The sequence below is a fragment of the Anomalospiza imberbis genome, chromosome 13 (genome assembly GCF_031753505.1).
Source record: "Anomalospiza imberbis isolate Cuckoo-Finch-1a 21T00152 chromosome 13, ASM3175350v1, whole genome shotgun sequence".
In the NCBI taxonomy this organism is placed as follows: domain Eukaryota; kingdom Metazoa; phylum Chordata; class Aves; order Passeriformes; family Viduidae; genus Anomalospiza; species Anomalospiza imberbis.
In genome coordinates this window covers 12,373,196-12,394,642 of record NC_089693.1, presented here as the reverse complement: position 1 = coordinate 12,394,642, position 21,447 = coordinate 12,373,196, and the positions used below count along the sequence as shown (strand labels likewise).

Sequence of the window (21,447 nt, the reverse complement as noted above, 5' to 3'; positions counted from 1 at the left end):
GAAACTACAAAAACACTAACTGGTTTAGAGAAAACCAAATGTTAGGAATCCCTTTTGGATTGCCCAGGGAGAAGCGTGTGGGGGCTTGTTTGTCTTTGAAATGCCATGTTGTTTTACAGGGAGATTATTTATTTGTCACCAGTCAACAGCTGCCTGAGCGGTGTGGCTTGCATTTGTGAGCAGTTTGCTGCATCAGGATCTGAGCCCTGGCACTTGCTGGAGCCATTCCTGATCCAAGGCTGTGAAGTGGGGGCACAGCCACCCTGCATGGTTCCCAGGCTGAAACACTGGCCCTGGCTCTGAGAGCTGTTGCATGGTGCAAGCAGATGTGAAGGCTATCAGCACTTCTCTGGTGCCTGCTCTCTGCAGGCACCACGCAGGGAATTGAGAGGCAAAGACATCCTGCAAGTGTCCATTTCAGCTCAGCCTAATTGGCTGTGGCCTTTCAATCAGGCACTTCATGAAGACACTTAGGAGTGTGCCTGCTGCTCTTCTGCATGGGCAAACTGGAGATGATTTGAGGCACAAGTTAAGGAGGGATGGGCCACCCCACTGCCATCATCAGCCCTCATCAATCACCATGTTCAGCGTGGACACAGAAAGGCTGAAGTGCAGCTAACAAGACTGAGTCTGGAGCTGGGGCTGAGGGTATCACAAGTGTTAAAACACTCTATTTACTATATGTGAAGGTAAAGCAATCTATATCCCAAAGGCTGGAGTCATTTGAGGCTCACAGTTTGCTGACAAATGTGGATGGACAGATATGTAAAGATGATGCGTCATGAGCTCTGCTGATGAGTTTACAGCAGAAGCCTCTGAATTCACATCAAATGTGTCAAAGGGTGACAGAACTACATCACACAAACCCTGGCAGTTTAATTTGGTGTCAGCTATTAGTGTTGACTTTCAGCACTATTGCTGCTCGGTGTTTCTGCCAGCAAGGTGACACAGCCTCCAGATTGCTAAATTTCTTTGTTGTAAGAAATAGGGTTTGCTCACTGCACAGTAGTCTCCTAATAGAGGAAATCCAGAAGGTCAGAAAACTATTTTTCCAGGCTGCAGCACTCCATTTTGTGACCTAGACTTTTCATTACATTATTTTTGGTTAAGTATTCGATTGTGTCACTACACAAGGAAAATATCTGTGTCTTGGGGTTTTTAATTTTTCTCAGTTGTTTGGAAAGGTTTTATTCATGTTATGGGCTCTGCTCAGGGATGCTGGAATTTACCAGATGTACTGAAGGACTGTGGAAGTGTGGAAGGCTTTTAGTTTTCCAATCAAAAGCTTTTTCAAGGCAAAATATTGGTTTAATGTGTTTTGTTTATCAAACACTTCCTCAGAAGATGGTTTGTGAGTATGTCAGTAGACCCAAAATTAAATTTCCCTTTTTCTATTTCTTCTTAGCAATTGTTGCTAATCTTGCAAAGAATTGGACCAAAAAAATAAATAAATAAAGTGGAGTAAAAGGGAGACAAGTGGGAAAACAAAAGCTATACTACTTGAGAACAGGAAAGAATTTATGGGAAATATACCCAAACCCAAAACATTTCAAAATGTGTCATGTAGAACAGTTTCCTTTATCAACAGAATAGGATGGGCAAAAAGCACAGTTGTGTCTTCTAGAAAGACTTTAAATGGTACCCAATTGTATTTCTATAGAAGAGTCCAGTGTGAGCACAGGCACACCCAGACACTGCTTCAGGAGCGCCTGCTGGGCTCCCGGCAGGGATGGGCTTTGGTGCTCCCAAAGATGGAGATGAGAAAATACAGCTCCCATTGCAGGGAGAGTGTTTAATACACACTCTCTATCATTCACCAGCACAAGTTTAAGCAGCACATAAGCCACTTTGACACAGCAATATATCATTCAAAAACAAAACCTGTGCACTCTGCACCAGGCATGGGTGGATAGATAGCTCATGAGAGGGGGAGAGAGTCTTTCATCAGCTGCCTTTCACCGGGTGATGACAATAATCATTTCAACACAGAGTACACAACCTAGAGTGATGAAGGCAGCAGAACACATCTGGCCTGATCTCTTTAATACCGAATATTTTAAAAACCTGAGAACATTTGTCGGCGTGGTTCAACACAATGCCTGAGCCATAGGAGAAGGAGTTACATTTATTAAAAGAAGAGCCAAGAAAAAAGAAAGACAAACTGTTTGTGACAGAAAAGCACAGTACGTGCTGCATCTAGTTCTGACCATGCTAGTAACTTCACACTGGGGATGTTATAAGGTCAGAGAAATTTTACAGCTTTGAGCATCTGATCCAAAACTGACCAAAGTCAATTCATTGCAGTCCCATGTATGTCAGTAAGCTTTGGCTTGGGACTCTGTACTTACATCGACTGTGTGCTGTTTTATACAGCAATATTTAGTCCTGAGATTGTGCTTGTCCTCAGGGTACAGCAAAATGCTGGATAAAAGTGACCAGCATCACTCCCATGGATACCCAGGTGGGAAATGGATGCAGAGCAGTGAACTTGATTAACCAAGGCCACCCAACAGATCCAGGGCCAAGCCACTTCTGGAAACAGGAAAAATGCATTTAAGTATTTTTGGGTTGTTTCCAGCTCCAAAACAAGCTGCCAGATCTGGGGAGGCTTTACCAAGTGTTGTGTTTTTTGCGGGCAGCTCACAAGTCCCATACATGTGCAATCCCACGTGAGAACTTCACATGGATGCCTCCCAGACACAGGACTGAGGGATATTTTTGGTCTAGAGCTCAAGGACTCTTTCCTACTTGTCCACTCCCATTCATACAGCACACATGATGTGTGCTAGCCTGTAAAGGACTAGGAGTATGTGAGAAAAGGCTGTGTGATGGGACACAGGGGTATGTGCTTCCTCTGCCAGACAGGGACACTGATATTCAGGGGAAAAGAGCCTATCAGGGACAGGAGATCATTTCTGAGCCTCTGAAAGAGCCTGAGTGGGTGCCCACACACAGCTACTTTGATGTATTTTTTCTTTCATGTGAGGTACAAACAACATCCAAAAAAACCTGTTTGCATTCAGGCCAAAGATAATGGGTATAATTCAGATTCTTGAGGGTCTTCCAGCAAGTAGGAGAACCTCAAGAAATCTAGGGATAAAGCCCTAAAATAGAGCAAAATTATGTCTTTGAGTTTTTTCAAGATTTTTTACAGTATCATCTATAAACAAACCAGCTCTCTGCTCAGCAGCAGGAGTTTTTAATTTTCTGTATTTTAATTTTCTGTAAAGTCACAGAGACTTTATTAAAAACCCTGTCCAGAGTTAAAGATTGATGAAAAAATGGATTAAAAACTAATTAAAATGAATTTGTATATTAACATGTTGGTGAGGGAGAAAAAAAGAGATGGAGAATGGCATAATAAACAAGACAATATGAAGAAACAGAGCTAATTGCCAGCCTGGGAGAGCCATGCAGCACATTCCTAGTAAGCTGTCTGTCTTAAACCCTCTGGATCAAAAAGTGATTAATCCTACAGACAAATGTAGCCTTGATGGTAGAGATACTCAAAATCCCCTAAACAGAGTTATGCAGTGTTATACTTACCATTCTGAAGGCCTCAATTAAAGGGTCTTTAACTTCAGCCTTCCCCATTATGTTCCCTGATGTACCAGGAAGCCTCCTCCTCGTGGCTACCTACTCTGAGCCTCAAAAAAATGCCCGATGCCAAGGTTTTCTGCAAAATAGCTTTTTTAAAAACTAAAAGCTGTTCAAAAAATGCAGATAGCTTTTTGGCTGTCCCTGCTGGGTTATTTTATTCAGCACATCTCCAGTCTGTTTTATGACGCATTGTGTTAAGTGAGTCCTTTTAGGCTCATCACTGGTGCAATGCACTAAAAGGGTTTAGAAAACACTTCACACTAAAAGTATGGGTGCTAGAAAGTGCTCTTGGCACTATTTGGCAAAGGGAAAGGAAGCCTTTATCAGAGCCAGGCAGCAGTTAAACAGTTTGTTGCCTTGCCAAATGCCAGTCTCCTGGCTCCAGCCCTGCCATTCAGCGCCTGGGCGAGATGCAGCCGGGCTGTGGGCGAGGGGAGGGCGACCTGCAGGCACTGATGCCTCTCCCCACTGCAGTCCTGCGGGGGCAGCTGCCAAGAAAGGTGTTTGTTGGGAGCTCCAGGTGCTCTTGGATGCCTCTCAGTTACTCTCAGTGTTAAAGAAATGCCCAAAACAAACTTGCTAATACAGTGAGTGAAAACAGAAATTTGAAGGAAGCGTAAGCGAGCACCTTTTTTGATTGAAAAATTAGGATGTGAATTACGTGGCTGTGCTGGGGCCTCTCAGAAATATAAGGCTCAAATGTCCAAGTTCAGGGGACCTGAGTAAACAGGCACAAAAATGGGGAGACTCAACCCCGTGTATTGGATGCCAATGTGAGAGGTAATCAGTGTGAAACAAATGTATCATCCAAATGTTTTGCTCCATTTGCCAACTGAAACCAGAATTCTGAATTTTACAGATAAGATCCCTGCTCTGTACAATGCAAGACCTGGACTTCCCTGCAGCACTGTGCTATTTCATGTCCCAAACACTGCTCATCTACTGAACCAGCCGGAAAAGACAGTAGTTCCCAGGGGAGGAGGGCAGGGAGTGAATACCTTCCTGACCCCTACAGTTGCTCATTTTATGCCGTGAAACATGAAATTTGATTACTCTTATCATTAGCTTAGCTCACATAGCTACAAATGTTATTAGTAGCCATAAAATTATTGAGGCCCTTTTAAAATCCATTTTTAAAGAGTGTGTGACATGTATTAGCAGATCTGAAACCCTGATTTCAAATACCCTCACTGGAACATCAGAAACAAAATGTCGAGCTAAGCAACAGTGACAGGGCTTGAGATGTGCTAATGAAGAGTGGTGCCATTGCCTAAGAGAAACATTACACATTATTAACACATTAGCCCACTAAGGCACTGTGCCAGCTGTAATAAGCAACCAATTTGGCATGCTAACTTAGATACACAAGACCATTCAGAAAATCTTCATCCTTTCTTTCCTCCTCAGTGACAAACACGTGGGGCAACCTGTTCCCATCTCACTAATGCCCTGAAAATCTCTGCTTAGCTGGGCCCTAATTCCTGTGCACGTTTGGTCACTACACTATTAATACTTTGACACTGATCTTTCTGATGCAAGGTCCAGTTCACAAATTGGCTACATATATTATCTGTGCATGGGAGTGTGGGAGGGATAAATCATATTCATTATTCACATTCATGAAATTCCAAACACTCGGGAAGTACTGATGGTGTCCTTGGGGAGCAAGAAACAGCTTGTCAGAGATATCCAAGTAAAAGGGGTGCAAAATCAATTATGAAAGGAGGTGTTTCCTGCTCTAACAAGCTAATTACTGTACATCAAGTCACAAAAGGAAAACTGATGCTTTTTATTTTTTTAATGGAGGTGCTGTCAGATTAAATCAACTTGGAAGGACGACCGGGTTTAATGTATTCCCTCAGCTGATGCTCTCTTTAACACATTTACATATGCAAACATGTTAATACTCTGGCAGAATCCATGAAATAGGGCTGACAGGGCAGAACCTAACAAAACAGTTACATGACCCTGCTCCTGCAGCTTATTTACGTCATTTACATACGCTGGTAACTCAGCTCACGCTGAGAGTGATTGGCTTGGGAGTCAGCACTGTGAAAGCAGGAGCATCTCAACAGGGAAATGACACATCCCTGCTGCTGGAAAGATCCATTTTAGGAGACAAACCAAACGTATAAATTGCTAATGAACTATCCCTTCCTGTCCAGCACAGCTAGCAGAACTGCAGATGGCTGATTCCTCCTGGGATAATAGGTGAAGCTGGGGTATTCGTTAGATGGCTTCCAGGTTATCTGCCAGGAGCAAACAGCCATGCCACGCTTCCCTCTCCACAGCAGGAATCAGAGCAAGGGATGTTTACTGCCCACCTCTCCCAGCCCCTTGGGCAGCCGCACCCATCAGGACACACTGGCTCTTCTCAGGGCTCCTGCCCCAGTGCTTGTCCAGGAGAATGCAATGTTTCTCTGCATCCCCATTTTTCCATCTGTCTCTGCCTTTTCTTACAGACCCACAAGCCTGAAAAGCTTGCAGTCAGCAAAAGCTCCCTGTGCACACAAACCTTCATGCTGGGCAGTGATGCTCACCTGTGTTAGGGGTCGAGGCACTAATGTTTCCATTCACTGCTCTCCAAAAGATTAATTGTTTTCATGCAACCATCTGCACTGGAGGCCAGGGGTTACACCCTGCCCACAACGATGCCGTGTACCAGCAAATACCCAGAGAGCAGTGCACAGATGAAGGCTTGCACTGCTCAGCATCCAGCTGCTTCCCCAGCTCTCTGCAGCACCAGGCCTGGCTGGCAGGGAGGGTTTGCACTGCCTGCAGAGCCCAAGAGCCCCTGCCCCAGGCACCAGCCAGCTCCCTGCTCTACCAGCAAGCACTGCCCTCAGCACAGTGCCAGGGCTGGATCAAGAAGAGGTCATGTCACCACAGCCACCTCCAGGACAGAGAACCAAACCCAGCCTCGGGTCTCAGTGTCTCATCAGAGTGGGCTTGGCAGAAAGCAGCTTCAGTGCTTTAGCCACCGCAGAGCTGGCAGCCAGGCCCTGGCAGATGAACAGCTTCCAAGGGAAGGGCTCAGGCTGTGCTCTGTCCAGCTGCAGCTCTGCTGGCCGGCCTTTGCAGGCTCCAGCAGGATGGCTGCACCCAGCTGTGTCAATCTGCTCCCACCTCCGAGCTGAGTGCAGCTGAAAGACGGATGACCTGTTATATATTTTCTTACATTTAACTATTCCCACATGATCGGAGTTTTCCTGGGGTATAGATAATAGGTGCACTCTTGAAGTCTTTATCAGGGCCAGGTTGTCCCTGGTCCCTCATTCACCAGGTGTACGGGGGAAGATTAGAAGGAGCAATCAGATTTCCATTTGCGCAAAGCAAAGGCAGAAGAAATTTCTACGCTTAGACGTGGTACGAGCTGTTTTCCATTGTAGTCATCAGGTAAAGCCTTCTTTTAAAAGAACAGGAGCATCTGCCACTGCACACCATGCACCTGCAGAGGCAGCCAGGAGAGAATGTTGTCTTTTTCAGGAGCTGTTTCAGCTTGGACACTATCACATTGCTCCTTCAAAGGAGGAATTTAATCAAACTCTTTACTCAAGCAAAATTGCCAGCATAGCTCCACCTAAATGCAAAGGGAGAAAGGATTCAAAACCTGGTCCAAGATGGACAAAACACCTGTTTATCTGTCTGTTGTCTTCTCTCCTACTGAGTAAGCATAGGCAATGCTAGGGAAACTATGTCATTCATAAAATGGATTGATATCCTTGAAGCTGTTCAACCCCTTCTTGAGGAAAATGCACAACCTGTGTCTTACGCTCAGATGGATTCACTCACTTGTGGAATTTATCCCTTGATACCATTTTCTGACACAGGCTTTCCTTCACACACACATCTGCAGACAGCAATTTCCTATTACAGATGCTGCCCATCACCTCCATGTTCCTTTCTTCCACCCACAAGGAATTCAGATGTAGGCAGTTCAGAGTAAACAGGGACAGCCAAGGGAAGTCTGGCCCCAAGCTGCCTGTGATTTAGCACAGACCCAGAAGCACCTCATGGCGAGGGCAGAGTCCAGCCCGCAGTCCTGGCCAGCACGCTGTGCCTGAGGCCAAAGGCAGGCTGTACAACAGAGCCCTTTTCTCCAGACTCCATTTTCCTGGTGCTCCCAGGCAGTGCTCTGCACAATACAGGAATGGTGATGCTGCTCATGATGAGGGGTGTTCCCCATAGGGACATGGGGTGGCTGAAACCTCAAAGAGTTCACCCCAGAGCAGCATGCATCCTTGCAGGCAGATGGGAGCTGATGCTCTCAGATGCACTATGCGAGGGCAAGGGGGAAGTGGAGAATAAAGAAATGTGAGCTGCAGGGTGTGTCAAACCCTGCCTTGCCACACAAGGTCCCCTTGCTCTTTTGTGGCCGGAGTAGATGACTTGGGCCTCTGGGAGCTCTCTAAAGAGCCTGCATTGGCCTCACTTGCTAAGATGCACTCTCCAGTGAAGTCTGTCCCCTTGATAAAGGAGAAAATGAAGAAGATAGAGACATCTGCTGGGAAGCTGTCAGGTTTATTAGATTCATGCGGGTTTGGGGAAGGAGCACCTAGAGGATCTCAAGGAATCTGAGCTCAAAGAAATAAAGGCAACTTCAAAAGGCACGACCATACCAGCAGAATCACTTAACAACAGTAATTTTTTGCTGGAAATACAATTGAAAACACCTGAGAATCAAATCGGGATTCAGCCTATCCCCCTGCCTGGAATTGCAGCTGCTATTGATTCTGGGCACTAGATCTTAGGAAAGCTCCTCTGTAAACTCCTGACACTGGCCATTACAAGCGATCCCAGATGTGAAAGGATTTATGGGATCCCCACACCTTAAAATATGCACAGATTAAAGACTGTACTAGTTCTAAAGCTAGAGGGAGATAGCACCCACTCCCCCTCCTCTGCTCAGTGCTGGGTGTCACAGAGGTGCCGCTGGCTGGCGGGGCCAGAGGGGGCTCAGTCTGGGGACCATGGAGCCATGGCAGCTCATGGAGATGGAAAAACACATCTACAAACACTCCATAATAATCCATGTGAGATGATTTACTGTCTTTATCAGGAAATCTGGTACAAATCACAAGTCAGTGATTTGCTGTTAATGATCCTTACCTGGGAGAGCCCTTTGTCATGACTTGAACTACCTTGCCAGGGCACAGAGGAGGGACGGGCACACCTTTGTCACTGGCTGGAGGAGAGCAGCTTCTGGCAGGTGCTGTAACCCACTCGAGTTCCTACATGCTCCACACCAGCATTGCAATTTCTCCTTTTAATTTCATCTCACAACTCTCATCCAGGGATCCCAAGGCAGAAATGGGGAGGCTGAAGGATGGAAACAGTACTTGTAGACTTTGCAAAGAATAAAGCAATCTGGTCCACCTTCCACCCCTTCCAGTGCCCCTAATACCAGGGAAAAAAATTATATTGACTCAAGTCAGGAGGAGATCAGCCCCTTTGTGCGGCCAAAATGGATGAGGCTGTTCACAGTGGTAAATACCAGGTCAGCTGCATTCAGAGAAGGCAGTTTTTCTTCTGTGGTAAAAGACAGGAGTGTCTCCTCACTGTGTATTCCTGTCAGTATCACTGCAAACAGCAGCATCACCAGAAGGCAGGTTGGTGCTGTATAATTTTCTTGTTATTTGTCTTTAACAAAACAGTAGTCTTTAAAGTAAAAAAAATTAAAATCTCCCTGACTGGAAAGCTAAGTGTGTGGCGGTTGGTGGGGTTTGATTTTAGGCAGTGCATAGAGCAAAGCAAGCTGCCAGCATGTGTTCACACACATCTCTGAATCGTCTGTGAGGTCTCAAAACTAATGATCAATATGTTGTCTGTTGTGGTAAACAGACATTTTTAAAAGATTCTTGCTTCATAGTCCACAGAAGAATTTGATTTCCATGCCTATTAAATAATGATAGATTTTATGACAGCAAATGTAAGATCTGTCATGTGACTGGGATCAACTTTTGCTGATAATCCAATATCTGACCCTACAGCAAACTAGTGTTTCACATCTCCAGTGCAGCACCCACCCTGCTTTTACACCCTCATGGGCTGCACTGTCCTTTCTCCCAGGACCTCACCAGTCTGCTGCCAGCTTGTCCTAGGCAAGGGAGAACAAGAGAGCACAAAAATACACCAACATTCCCTGCATTTCTAAATAGCTGAGGGATGAGGGTGTGAGGAAACCACACAGATTTGCAGGATCATTGCAGGCGAGGTATCATCTCGTGTTCTTTTGTGTATTTTAATGTAGGGGTTGATGTCATGTTCCAGTGCGTGCTCAAGTAATAACACCCATGGCTGTTTTCATGCTTTCTTGACATAACCAGCACAGTATGAACCTTTGTCTTATGCCATGCTCTGTGCTTGGTCAGGGGCTGGCAGGAGGGATGTGAGCTCAGGTGCAGGTACGTCGTGTCTGCCCCAGGGAGGTACCAAAGCATCAGGGCACGCTTCTTTAGACAAGAACTTCACTTTTTGCCAACCGGCGAAAGACTGAGTCAACATAAATAACAGATATCCTGAGCTTCTCACTAACAAATTAACAGAGCTCAGGAACAGAAAAGCAACTTCCCAAGACCTACCGCATCATGTGAGTGAGCTGCTGCCACACAAATGCTTTAAAAATGCCAGACCAAGCCCCAGATGAGCTGTTTGGAGCCCCACAAACCCCTGCTCTACTCTGGGTGACATTTTCTTTTGCTTCTACAGCCTCTAATGTGAATAACTTGCAAGACTGTTACAGACAAGAGTTTCAAAGAGCTGCTCAAGCCCTTCAGAAAAATGAAGCTCTGTGATCATTAACAAATGCTTGTTATGTGTTACCATGTTAAAAGAGAAAATTACTACCCTTCGGCAGCAAACAGTAAGTATATCAAACATGAAAATCTACCAAACATACCAAATGCTGATGTCATGAGGGGTATACAATCTGTCCTTGAAACGAAGGACATAGAGGGGTTCACTTGCTAGGTATAATCCCACTGAAATTATAAATATTGTGGGTTTTCATGAGACAGAGGGATTTGTTTTCATTGAAAGAGAATGAAAACTCATTCTTCATTGTCTTGATTCAAAGTCAGGAATCTCTTTATCCCTGAATACATGAGAAATCTGCTGCAGACAGAGCAGCCCAGTGTCAGGTGATGTGGCCAGAGACCTCTGATTTGGGGCACCGTGTCAGAATCCTCCTAGGCAGAAGTCACAGCTCAATCTCTGCCTCAGCCGATCTTCTTAACACACCCAAAACAAGGAGGAAGGCTACAGGGAGACGCTGCAAAATGAGTCAAACGTGACAAGACCCCCTTTTGTACCGTCAGGGCTCCCCTGAGGGAGGAAGGGGCAGGGAATGAGATGCTCAGATTGCCCCAGCCACTTCTGGGGCAAACATATACTTTAGATTAAGTGGCATGTAAAGAAGAGAGGAGCCCTCTCTGGCTGGCTGCTAGGGTTGATAGTTAAATATTTATAATGTCCAAATTAGCATAGTGGAAACTCAATTCATCAATTTGTTCTGGTCTGTTTGTAAGAAGGAGAGGGGGTGTCAGGCGCCCTGCAGAAGGTGCAGCCGTGCGTGGGTGGGCAGGGCGCGTGTGCCGCCTCCAGCGCGGCTCCGCAGCCTGGCTCCCCGCTGCCACTGACTTGTTGCCCTGCCTTACCCTTTTCTCGGGGTCAGGGAAGTGGCCGGCTGTGGGCAGGGCTGCAAGGATCCCTCCTTTCCCCCAAACCCGCCTGTCCGGGGGCAGCCCCAGACTACCGGGAAGCTGTGGGGAGCAGCCTGGTCAGGCAGCATCAGCCTGGGGCTACCCGGGTGGGGGCTGGAGGAGGGAGGGGGCTGCCCTGGAAGGGTTAAGGCTTTTCAGGCCAAAATCCCCCAACAGAAGGCAGGGTCAGCCTCGGAGATGAAATCTAAGTGCTAATGACTGATGCCCTTCACCCCTCCGCTGCCTCCAAAGGCGAGTGCCCTGGATGAGCCGGGGCCGAAGAGCATTTAACATTTGAACTTCTTCTCGTCTGCGAGGCAGCAGGCCGTTGTGCGCGGGGTCGCTGACCCCCAGCCCCACTCCCCCCAGCCCCTCAGCTGCCTCCCAGCCCTAATTGAATGACAGATGGTCAGCGGCAAGGAGAGGGCAGGAGCGCCGGGGGCATGGGGCCCTGCTCCTGCCCACGCACCCCCCTCGCCGGCCGCCCTGGAGGCTGCCTGGCACCCGACCCCGCAGCCACACACCTGGGGGACACGGGGCAGTGCCCAGGCCTGGGCTTGGGTGCTGCGCTGGGGACTTCTCGGGGCCAGGGGCAGCTCACGCCAGCCTGATTCCAGCTAGCACCTCACCAGGCCTTCTCATCCCCCTGCCACACAACAAAATATCGCTAAATCCGTGGAGACTTGACCAGCACAGAGTGCCCGAGCCCTCCCGCTGCTTCTGGCAGTGCCAGAACAGAGGAGGGAGCTGGGCTGGGCTACCGAGGCTCCGTGGGGACATGGGGCAGCCACAGGAAGCCTGGCCAGGGCAGGCACAGCTGTGGACGGCCCCTTCCCCTGCCTGCGCCCCCGGGGGCTGCCCTCGCTCCCCTCCGTGCCTCCAGCCGGGGGTTCTGGACATGTCCTGCCCTGGGAGGAGGACGCCACAGGTGACAGGAAGGGCCGTACTGCAGCCGCCAAGGGCTCTGTGGAAATGGTGCTTGGCGGGGCCAGCGTGCCCCTGCCTCCTGCCCGCAGCCCTGCCAGCTGCCTTGCAGGCAGGGCTGGGGAGCCCAGGCTGAGCGCTCGGGGAGCAGAGGCTGTGCAAGCGCAGCCCCCGCGCCCCCGGCTGCAGCCCGCTGTCCCTTTAACGGAGAGCCGTGATTCCCACAATTACTGGGATTACAAGGAAAGGGTTATCGATTTGCAGCCTGCACTGTGTGATCAGCGCCCGGGCGCCTCCCCCCCCCCCCCCCCCCCAGCCCACCTCTCCTACTGTAAGCACGAAACCATTTATAAATGTTTTATTTCACTGATCGCCTCACCCTTGCTGCATAATAATAACCCCAGCAGCACGGCGATATATTCTCTCCACTCCCCCTCTCTCTGTGCCCGCAGCCTGCAAAAGGCACCAACGTGATATGCAGCAGCCCCTGATTTGTGTGTATGTTTTAATTACCGCCGGAGAAACCTGTACACAAGCATAAAAAAGGGTGAGGGAAAGGGAGAGCAGGCCCAGACGGCGGAGGCAATGGCAGCCTAATGCACCGCTGGCTGACAGCGACTTCCGCTCAGGCACCTTCTCCAGATCGAACCCTTCGATTGTAACTGAAACAATTTGCATACTGATTCCTCTCATAGCCTCCCGATCCATAACCAGCCAGGCAGCTATTCAAATGCAAGTAGCATCCCTAAATGCAAGGCTAGACTGACCAAAATGCGCTGTCCTACAAGCAGGAGGAGAAGAAAAACCCCTTGATTATTATTTCTATTTTTATTCCTTTTAACCTTTAAAAGGTTTAGCTGGAAGCTGTTGGTTTATGGCTGGGATGTAAGGGAAAGAATTGATCCTGAACTGGACTTAAAGATGGAGCAAAATGGGGCGCTGAAGAGATTTTTCGTTGTGGTTTTTTTCTTTTTTCTTTTCCTATTTTTATTTTTACCTGAGCCACAAACTGAGGCTCTTTGGAGGGAAAGAGGGTCTATCCTCTCTCCCATCCCTTTTCTCCACCAAAACCATCTCAGCTCCTGCAGACCCAGGGAATACACAAATTGCTGCCTGTGCCTCTGCCTCTGGTGCCTGTTGGGCTGATGAAGATCGTGTAATTCTGACTGTAAATTCTTGCGTTTAAGTTGGTGCAATAAAAGAAAGATCTCTCCTACACCTTGTGAGGGTTTGGTGCTTTATTTTTTTAACGGGACTGGCGTGGCAACTGCGGCGGTTGCCTTTTTTCCTTTTTTTCCCCTTCTTTTTCTTCCTCTCGTTCTCATTTGAAATTATGCAGATAGATTTTTTTTTTTTTTTTTTTTTGAGTTTTTTCCTCCTAGGGACAAATCTAGGAGGCGAGCCCGCAGCGGATGGCCGTCCCGGCGGCGTGCGGCGGACGGCGGGGTAAGCGTGCCCAGCGGGGCACGGCGCGGGCGGAGGGCCGGCGGGCGGGGCGGGGCGGGGCGCGCCGGGGCGGCCGCGGCCGCGCAGCGACAGCGGCGCGGAGCGGGGGCCGAGCGGCGCCCGCGGCCTCCTCCGCGCCCGCGGAGCGGGGTGCGCGCAGGCGAGGGAGGGAGCCTCGTCCGGCGCCTCCGCGCCTGCAGAGCGGCCGTGGGTGCTGCGCGGGGGCCGCGCGTAGCGACCGGGCGGCCCCGCGCCCGCTCCGCCGCCGCGCAGCTCAGCGCAGGCTGCGGCCGCTGCCCGCCGGCGCGTCCGAAAGCGGGAGCGCTCCCGGAGTACTGGCAGCCTCCATGTTTGGGGCTGTTCCTTGCTAAATTCACCGTGAATGTCCCCGAAATCGATCACGATAATTTTCTGCTAATAAGGGCCCCGCTTTTATTTCAGCTGGGCTAAGCAGCGCTACGACGGCCATTGCGGGTCGGGGGATCGATTGCGAGCAGGTTCCTCCGCAGGTTCGTGCGCTGCAGAGCCCAGTCGCACGGATTCCCGAGCGTGTGCCTGCCGGGTCGCTGTACGCGGGAATAAACGATAGAGATGCGTAGATATTTTATTATTTAGCGGCAGCCGAGGGAAAGTTTTTAGAATACCGTGGAGCTGGCTGGCTCCTCGTCCCTCTAAAATTCCCATTTCCCTCGGGGTACGACCTTTTATTTGACCTTTAGACAGCCCGAAAGATAGCTGAGTTTTTCTTTCTAAATAGAAATAAACCGACGTGGTGGGATGACTTCGCCAAGGGGAGCCGGGCCCGGCCCCGGGCCGGCCGGGGCTCGCCCTGCCCTCGCGGGGGTGCACGAACAGGGAGAGCTTTCGGGCGGGGGCCGGGGCTGAGCCCAGGGTGACACGCGTTCATTCTGATTTCATTTGAAGACATTTGATGGTTGTAGATCTTTCTCTGGTTTGTTGCATCACCACAGCTCACTCCTTAAAACAGTAATTCAAGATGTAAGTAAAAGTGTTTTCATTTTTATTGATCCTGCTAACATCTTTCATTACCCAACAAGTAACCACAACAAATGATTGCTCATTTGATACGCAGAATTTTATCGATGCTCTCCCAGGCCGGGGCGCGGATCCTAAATCCCGGCGGCGTTAGGCGCGGTGCTGCGCGGCCGCGTAGCGGCCAGGACGGGAGGGCGGGCGCTGCCCGAGCCCCCGGCCCCGGCCCGGCCGCCGCTGCTGCCCGGGCCCTGCCCGGCCCCGCGCCCGCCGGCGGAGCCCGGAGCGCTCCCCGCGCACTGGCCCTGCCGAGGAGAGGGCAGTAAGCCTCCGGGGGAAGGCAGCGTACCCCCAGCTTGCGCCGGGCCCTGCGGAGCGCCCGGGGTGCGGGGGCTGCCCGCGGCTCGGGGGCTGCCCGCCGCGTTCGTTCCCTCGCAGCGAAACACAACAAGTAGCGGGAGGAGAAGCGGCCGCGCCGCCGGCCCCGCACCGCCTCGGCCGCCACACGCCCGGCAGCGCCGGCACCCAGGCGGCCCTTCGCTCTCCTCTTCTCTCTCCCATTTTTCAGAAATACACTAATTAAATATTTTTAAAGAGGAATTTTGTTTAAAAAATATAAATAGAAATCACCAAATCTTCGGGGCTAATAGAGAACACCGAACGATTTAAAACCGCAGATCCTGTTTTATTTACATGACCCCTTTCAGCTAACGGTGTGAAAGGTTTTTCAGCCACCAAACAAATGCTACTATTTTAACTCTCTTTGAGAATATTATTTTTGCTCTTAATAGTAGAATAGAAGGCAGGTTTGTGAGGGAGAGGCTCGAAGATTTGGTTTCGATGCAAGAGACCTACAGTGAAATTAAACTAGGTGGATTCTTTATTAAATGATTTTCGGTCTTCTGTGGTTTTATGAAAATAAAAGGGAGCACTTTGTCATTTTTAACAATGTAAGTAGCCAATAAATCTAATTTTCACATTGATTTCTGTAGGAATTAAGTGATATCTACACTATCTGCTGTGAATTGTTTTTGGAAACAAGTGCGGCTTTCTCTTGGCGGAAGCTTTTTTTGGAAATAATAATTAAAAATGAATTTGTAAGAGAATTTCTTAAACCATTACATTTTTAAAGTAGAGGGGAAATTATGTATGAGACTGATCATGTATATCTGAGATGGCATCTAGACAAAGAGCTTAATAAAATGTGCCAAGACAGGCAAAGGAAGAGCATTGCATGGAAAAATGTCTAATACAAATAATTACAGAGGCGAAGATTTTACAGAACCCTCGGTCTGGCGTCTGCGGAAGGGGAGAAAAGGATTAAAAAAAAAGAAAAAGAGTGAGGGACTATATTCGTTCATACATGTAACTAATAAAGATCTCAGCTGAGGAACCCAGGGCGCTGCAAGCAGCGCTGCCAGATTAAAACGTGTCCCTGACTTAATTGCGAACTCGGCGCCACGTGCTGCCTGCGCGGCCAGGTGCCCTTCCCGGGGCCCTGGCAGAGCATCACCTCTGGGCACCCGCCGGGGATTTAATAGCGCCTTTCCCTAAATGATGACCCAGAAGAATAGTGTTCACCAAAGCGCTATTGATCCCCATTGTGTTCCCGTCCGTGGGTTTGGACAGCCCGAGCTGCTGTCACCTCAAGGATTACTTCTGTTTCGGGGTACCAAGGAGCGCCCGTGGGCGTGAAGGGCGGTGGAGAGGGCGGGAGCCCCCGCGGCCCTCTCGGGTCAGCCTGGTGAGGGGAGGGGGCACCAGGGCAGCAGCGGCCCAGCGTGGGATGGGCCGCCGACCCCGACGGCGGGTCCTGCCCGCAAACACCCGCACCGCGGGCGGGAAGGCTCGGGCCGGCCCCGCGTGTCCGGGGAGCGTCGTGGGCGGTGGCTCCTAGGGAGGAGGAGCGCGGCTCCTTCCCTTTCTCCTCCCTCCCGTTACCCCCAACTCTGCCCGGCCGAGGAGCGGGGCCAGCCGTGTCGGGGGAGGTTCCGCAGGCCATCGGCCGGGCACAGCTGGCGGCGGTGTGCGCGTCCTTCGCGGCCCGGGAGTGTTTTCCTGCGGGTTTCCAAGGGCATCCTCGCAGGATCTAAAGCCCAGGGTTGCAGCCCGCCGCGCCGCCACCGCGTGTATCGTGCGTGGATTGTGCATGGACCGCACATCCCCCTGGTGCCGGGGGACCGCCCCGGCGAGGGACAGCACCCGGCCGGTCCCAGCCTGCCTCCGAGAAGGCGGCAGTGTAGAGTTCAAACGCATCAAACTATCAGAAGTCATTTATCCGGTTTCATAAATAATGTTCTTATTATCTCCAGTCCCCTTAATTCATGCTCCTGTCCGCTTGATTGCGGGGTTTCAGCAGATAAAAAGTTTATAAGTTGGTCGGGTTCTTGTTTTCCTTTTTCCATCATTAACATCATTAATATAAGCTATCAATAACCCTGTCGTTTGGAGCATAGCTTCACAGTATTGATTTGCGCAGCTATTCATCTCTGCCATAGAAGACACGGAATAATTTTCGCATTACAGCAGCTTGGATTTGCTTTTAATTCATATTTAAAGCTGCAACTGGCTCTGTGGAGCTCTCTGCGAAAGACTAGAGGCGCCTAATTAATAATAAGTTAGAAACGAAGGAAGGCACCAGCGGATAAATAATTAATACAGACATCTCTGTCTCTTTGAGTATTGCTACTTTAAAAATTTAGACTTACCAGGGCCATACTGTAAGTCTGCAAGTTATATTGAGGAGATGATTTAAGAAAGCTATTTTTTTTTCCTGAAATACAATGCTAAATTATTTACGGTGTTTTGCAATCTTCCATAAGTTCCTTCATTAACAAGCGCTGCGGTTTGCTCCGGGGGGTGCGGGAGAGCACGGCTGCAGAGGGATCGCGGCGGCTCGGCCGGGCAGCGCCCTGCCGCCCTCGGGGCTCTCTCGGTGCCTTCTCCCAGCTCCGCGTCCTTCAGCCGGCCAGACCCCACCATGGGGGCTCCAGAGGGAAGAAGGGAAGAGCCCAGCGCCCTTAGGCAGGTGGCAGGGGCCGGCTTGGAGCGAGCTCAGTCACCGCGCTGCCGACCCTGGGTTCCACGAGCCTCCCCTCGGGCAGAAGTCCGGGCCCGGGGGAGAGGGCTGCGGGAGGGGGAAAGGCAGGACCCCCCCGGGCGGGCACCCGCAGCGAGCCCCCGCCGCGCCGCAGCTTCCCCTGAAAGCCAGGCCCTCCCCCACCTGCCCCGGCCGGCGCAGCCCTCTGTTCTCTGTCTGCCCCCGACAGATGTATATGTTTTTGTCGCCAAGCAAGTTTCCAAGAAGCTCGACAGGGGAAAGTCTGGAAAAGTTAATCCCTCCCGGCAGCTGTTGGCTTTGGGAGCCTTCGAGCGTCACCTTTGACACGCTGCCCGTGCGAGGGGACCCGGTGCCGCAAGCTGTCAGCGCACAGGAGGCGCGGGAGGGCGCGGGCGGCGGCAGCCCCCTCACACGCCACTAAAAGAAAATCCAAGTGGAAAAGTAGAATACAAATAAAAATAAATTAAAAGAACGGGGAGGGGGGAAGAAAAGAAAGGGGGAAAAAAAGAAAATAAAAAGGAAAGAAAACCAACTCTGTCCGGTCGGTTGCAGCGCACTGTGATCGCTGCCCCGGGCCGGGCCGGCACGTCGGGCGGGCCCCGGTGCCCGCGCGGTGTTTGCTGGCGTCAGGCGGGAGATTACGGCCGTTTCATGGTGTCATTAGCTCGGATTTAAAAAGCACACACACGCCACGCAATTCAAACAAGCAAAGTTGCGTTTTAAGTCCGCTCCGAGTATCTGCTGATCAAATAAAGACTTAAGGGCGGTAACGATTATTCTGTTAAATATATGGTACTTGACTGCACAAGCAGTAATTGATTAGCGCACCGAAATGAGCTCTCTCCGGCGCTCGCCCTTCGCCAGTGGGGCGGGAAGCTCCGCAGGGGAACCGTGCCGAGGTCCGGACGAGGGGAGCCCGGGCACCCCCGACGACAGAGAAGGGAGGCTGCCGGGAGGTGTGCCGACTTCGTCTGCCCGGTCCCGGGCTTCTGCGAGCCCATCCAGGGGTCCCGGGGTACTCTGCAGCTGAGACGGGACCGGGGTCGTCGGGCCCGAGGTCCTGCTCTGTCCTCCGCGCCAGCGGCTTTTGCGCACCAGAGCCGCTTCGTCGTTGGGTCACTCCCAGAGTAACGGAAAAAATATTTTTAAAATAAAAGATGCATGTAGCTGGGGGGGCTGGGTGCGTTCATACGGCCACTCTTTTCTAAGGTTAGAGATTGAACCTCGACAGAGGCCAGCGTGTCACAGGACTCTCCAAATTGTTTGCGTTCGGATTTATACTCATTTCTTGAAGAAAAATTTGATGTTGCAATTTCCTACAAACTCGAGGAAGTAACATATTCGCTATGACGTTTGGTTTGATAACTAATCGCTAAAAACACTGAGATTAAATATTTTTAATTAAACTGTAAATTGTGTACAGATATTGATAATGAAGAAGCTGACAATGTTTCGATTAGATCTGTGACATCACCTTGCGCTGGCTTGGGAAACAATCACAGCTGTTCACTTCGGTCTCAAAACATTCTCAATTATTTTATTTTTTTATTGTATTTTATTGTATTTTAATTTTTTATTATATTGTATTTTATTTTATTTCATCCTAAACATTTTCTGAGGTCATTGACTAGGTTTCAGGTTTATTTTTTCTTCTTTGGCAGATATACATTTCCTTATCTATTCCTCGCTATCAGAAATGGAGATATTGTCACCGTTAACGTTACAAAAATTTAGAGAGCTGTGGAAGCATTTAGGACTGGGGGTGGCTGGGGTGGTAGGAACAGTGCGGGATCTGTACGTGGGATTATTTTTTAGCACAAAATAAAATACGGGGAACTCCTTGCGCCCAGGGAAAATGAACGGCAGTGAGCAATTGATTTCTTTCGGAGACGGGGTTCAATAGCTCAGAATTCTTAAAAGTGTGTGTGTGTGAGTGTGATGATTTTGGGAAATACATAAAACCGCTGTGGAAATTCTGAATTTATAGAGGCGAAAAAGTATACTCGCTTCCAGGGCCATACACGCAACACACACACACAGACGATGGCTGAGATTCCAAAAGTTTCCTGCGAGCCTCCCAGCGCCGGGTGATTTTTGAGCTCCCCGAGGGCAGGCACACGCAGGCTGTGCACACGCAGCCACGCACGGGGCCGGTCCCGGGCAGCAGTCCCCACGCCGGGCTCCCAGGGCACGGTCCCCCGTGAGCACCCCAGGAGCGCGGCGGTGCCTGGGCAAGAGGCACCGGGGGCTCCCGCTCACCTCCGAGTCTCGTTGCGGGGCGGGGCTGCGGGAGGACGGGCCGGACGCTTCGGTGTGAGGCACGGTCCGCACGCTAACACCCCGCGGGGGCCACACCTGGTTCCGCGGGGGCCACACCTGGTCCCGCGGGCGTTGTGGACGGGCAGCAGGGAAGGAGCGGGCCGGGCCTGGCTCCGGCGATGGGGCTCCTCGCCGAAGCCCCGCCGCTGCCCCGGCCGCTGGTGTGGTACTTTGAGCTCAAAGCGCGGGGCGAGGGGTCTCGCTGCCTCGGTGAACCGGAGAACAGTGAGACCCCACGGGGCCCCGAGCCGTGCCCTTCCCCTCGCCCCGAGGGGAATCTTCGCAGGCCCTGTCCGTAAAGTTAGGTCAATAACTGCGAGAAAAGTAACCCCAGGGCTGATTTCAACTCGCTCCCAGGGGGACTCTGCCCCAGGACCGGCTCCTGTCTCTGTGCCTGCAGCCTGCGGTCCCCGCGGACCCGCTGTCCCGCTGGCAGCGATTCCTGCCTCCTACCAGGCAAGGGGCCTTGGAGCTCTCAGCGGAACGCAGGGAAGGTGACAACGCCCCCGTCACAGACCTCTGCACGGGTCCCGCAGGACGAAGCGGCTCGCCCTCGCTCTGCGTGCCGCCGGTGCGGGCTTTGCCAGGACAGGTGCTCAAGTCCTATCGCCCCTTCCATGGAAAAGACACCGGAGTCCCGGCCTGAGCCCCAGCGCGGCGGAGATCCGCTCGCTGTCCCCGGGCCTGGCCGGGGCGATGGGGACAGGCGGCTCCGCAGGGTGTCGAGGGCAACCGCGGTCCCCGACAGCAGTGCGGGGGGAAGCGGCGGCGGCCTTTGTGCGCCACCGGCCCGGTGCCGCCCGGCTGCGGCCCCGCGGCTCCGCTCGGCCCGTCCCTCCCGCCGCTCGGCGCCGCGCACACGCTGCACTCTGCCCGGCGTGGTTCGTTATTGTTAATGGGCGAACAATAGGCACATCTGCCCTTTCTTCCAGCATAAAGGCACCTTAGCTAACGAGGGGGGCCGGCGGGTGAGCTCGCTTGTTCTTTCTCCTCCGCCTCCTTTTCTTTCTTTTTGAAGAAAAAAATAAAAGAAAACCAGCGGCATGTCCGGCTGCTGGGCGCCTCGGGACATATGCTCGCCTTGCACTGCCGGGCACGCCCGGGGTCCCCGGCGGGAGCTGCAGGGGGGCGTTCCTCCCCATCGGCACCGCCCGGCTGGAGCCGCGGGACCCCTGGGACGGGTGCTGGTGGTGGAGGGGGTGCGAGAGCTGGGCCGCGGGGCTGACCCCGGGACGCAGCGCCGTGGGGCTCCCGCCGCCCATCCCCAGCCCGGGCAACGGGAAGTCTCCCCGTAGGGCACCTGAGAGGAGCGATACCGGGACACGCGGCTGCGGGACAGCGTGGGTAGATACGGCGGGGGACACGGGGGGCACGGCCCGCGGGCGCCGCGGGGCAGGGCGGTCC

General features: G+C 51.5%; 1 long non-coding RNA gene across 4 annotated transcripts in view; it reads left to right on the top strand.

Moving 5' to 3' along the window:
• LOC137481965 (uncharacterized) overlaps window positions 1-10,372 on the top strand; it is a 243,926-nt gene extending 233,554 nt beyond the window's left edge. For 2 of the 4 annotated variants that reach the window (XR_011003806.1, XR_011003803.1), the window contains one exon: window positions 454-1,408. This is a non-coding gene — a long non-coding RNA (uncharacterized lncRNA). Of the gene's footprint in view, window positions 1-453; window positions 1,409-3,614; window positions 3,680-10,308 lie in introns of those variants that run through there. The other 2 variants (XR_011003805.1, XR_011003804.1) reach the window with 2 other exon arrangements.
• The last annotated feature ends 11,075 nt before the right edge of the window (window positions 10,373-21,447 follow it).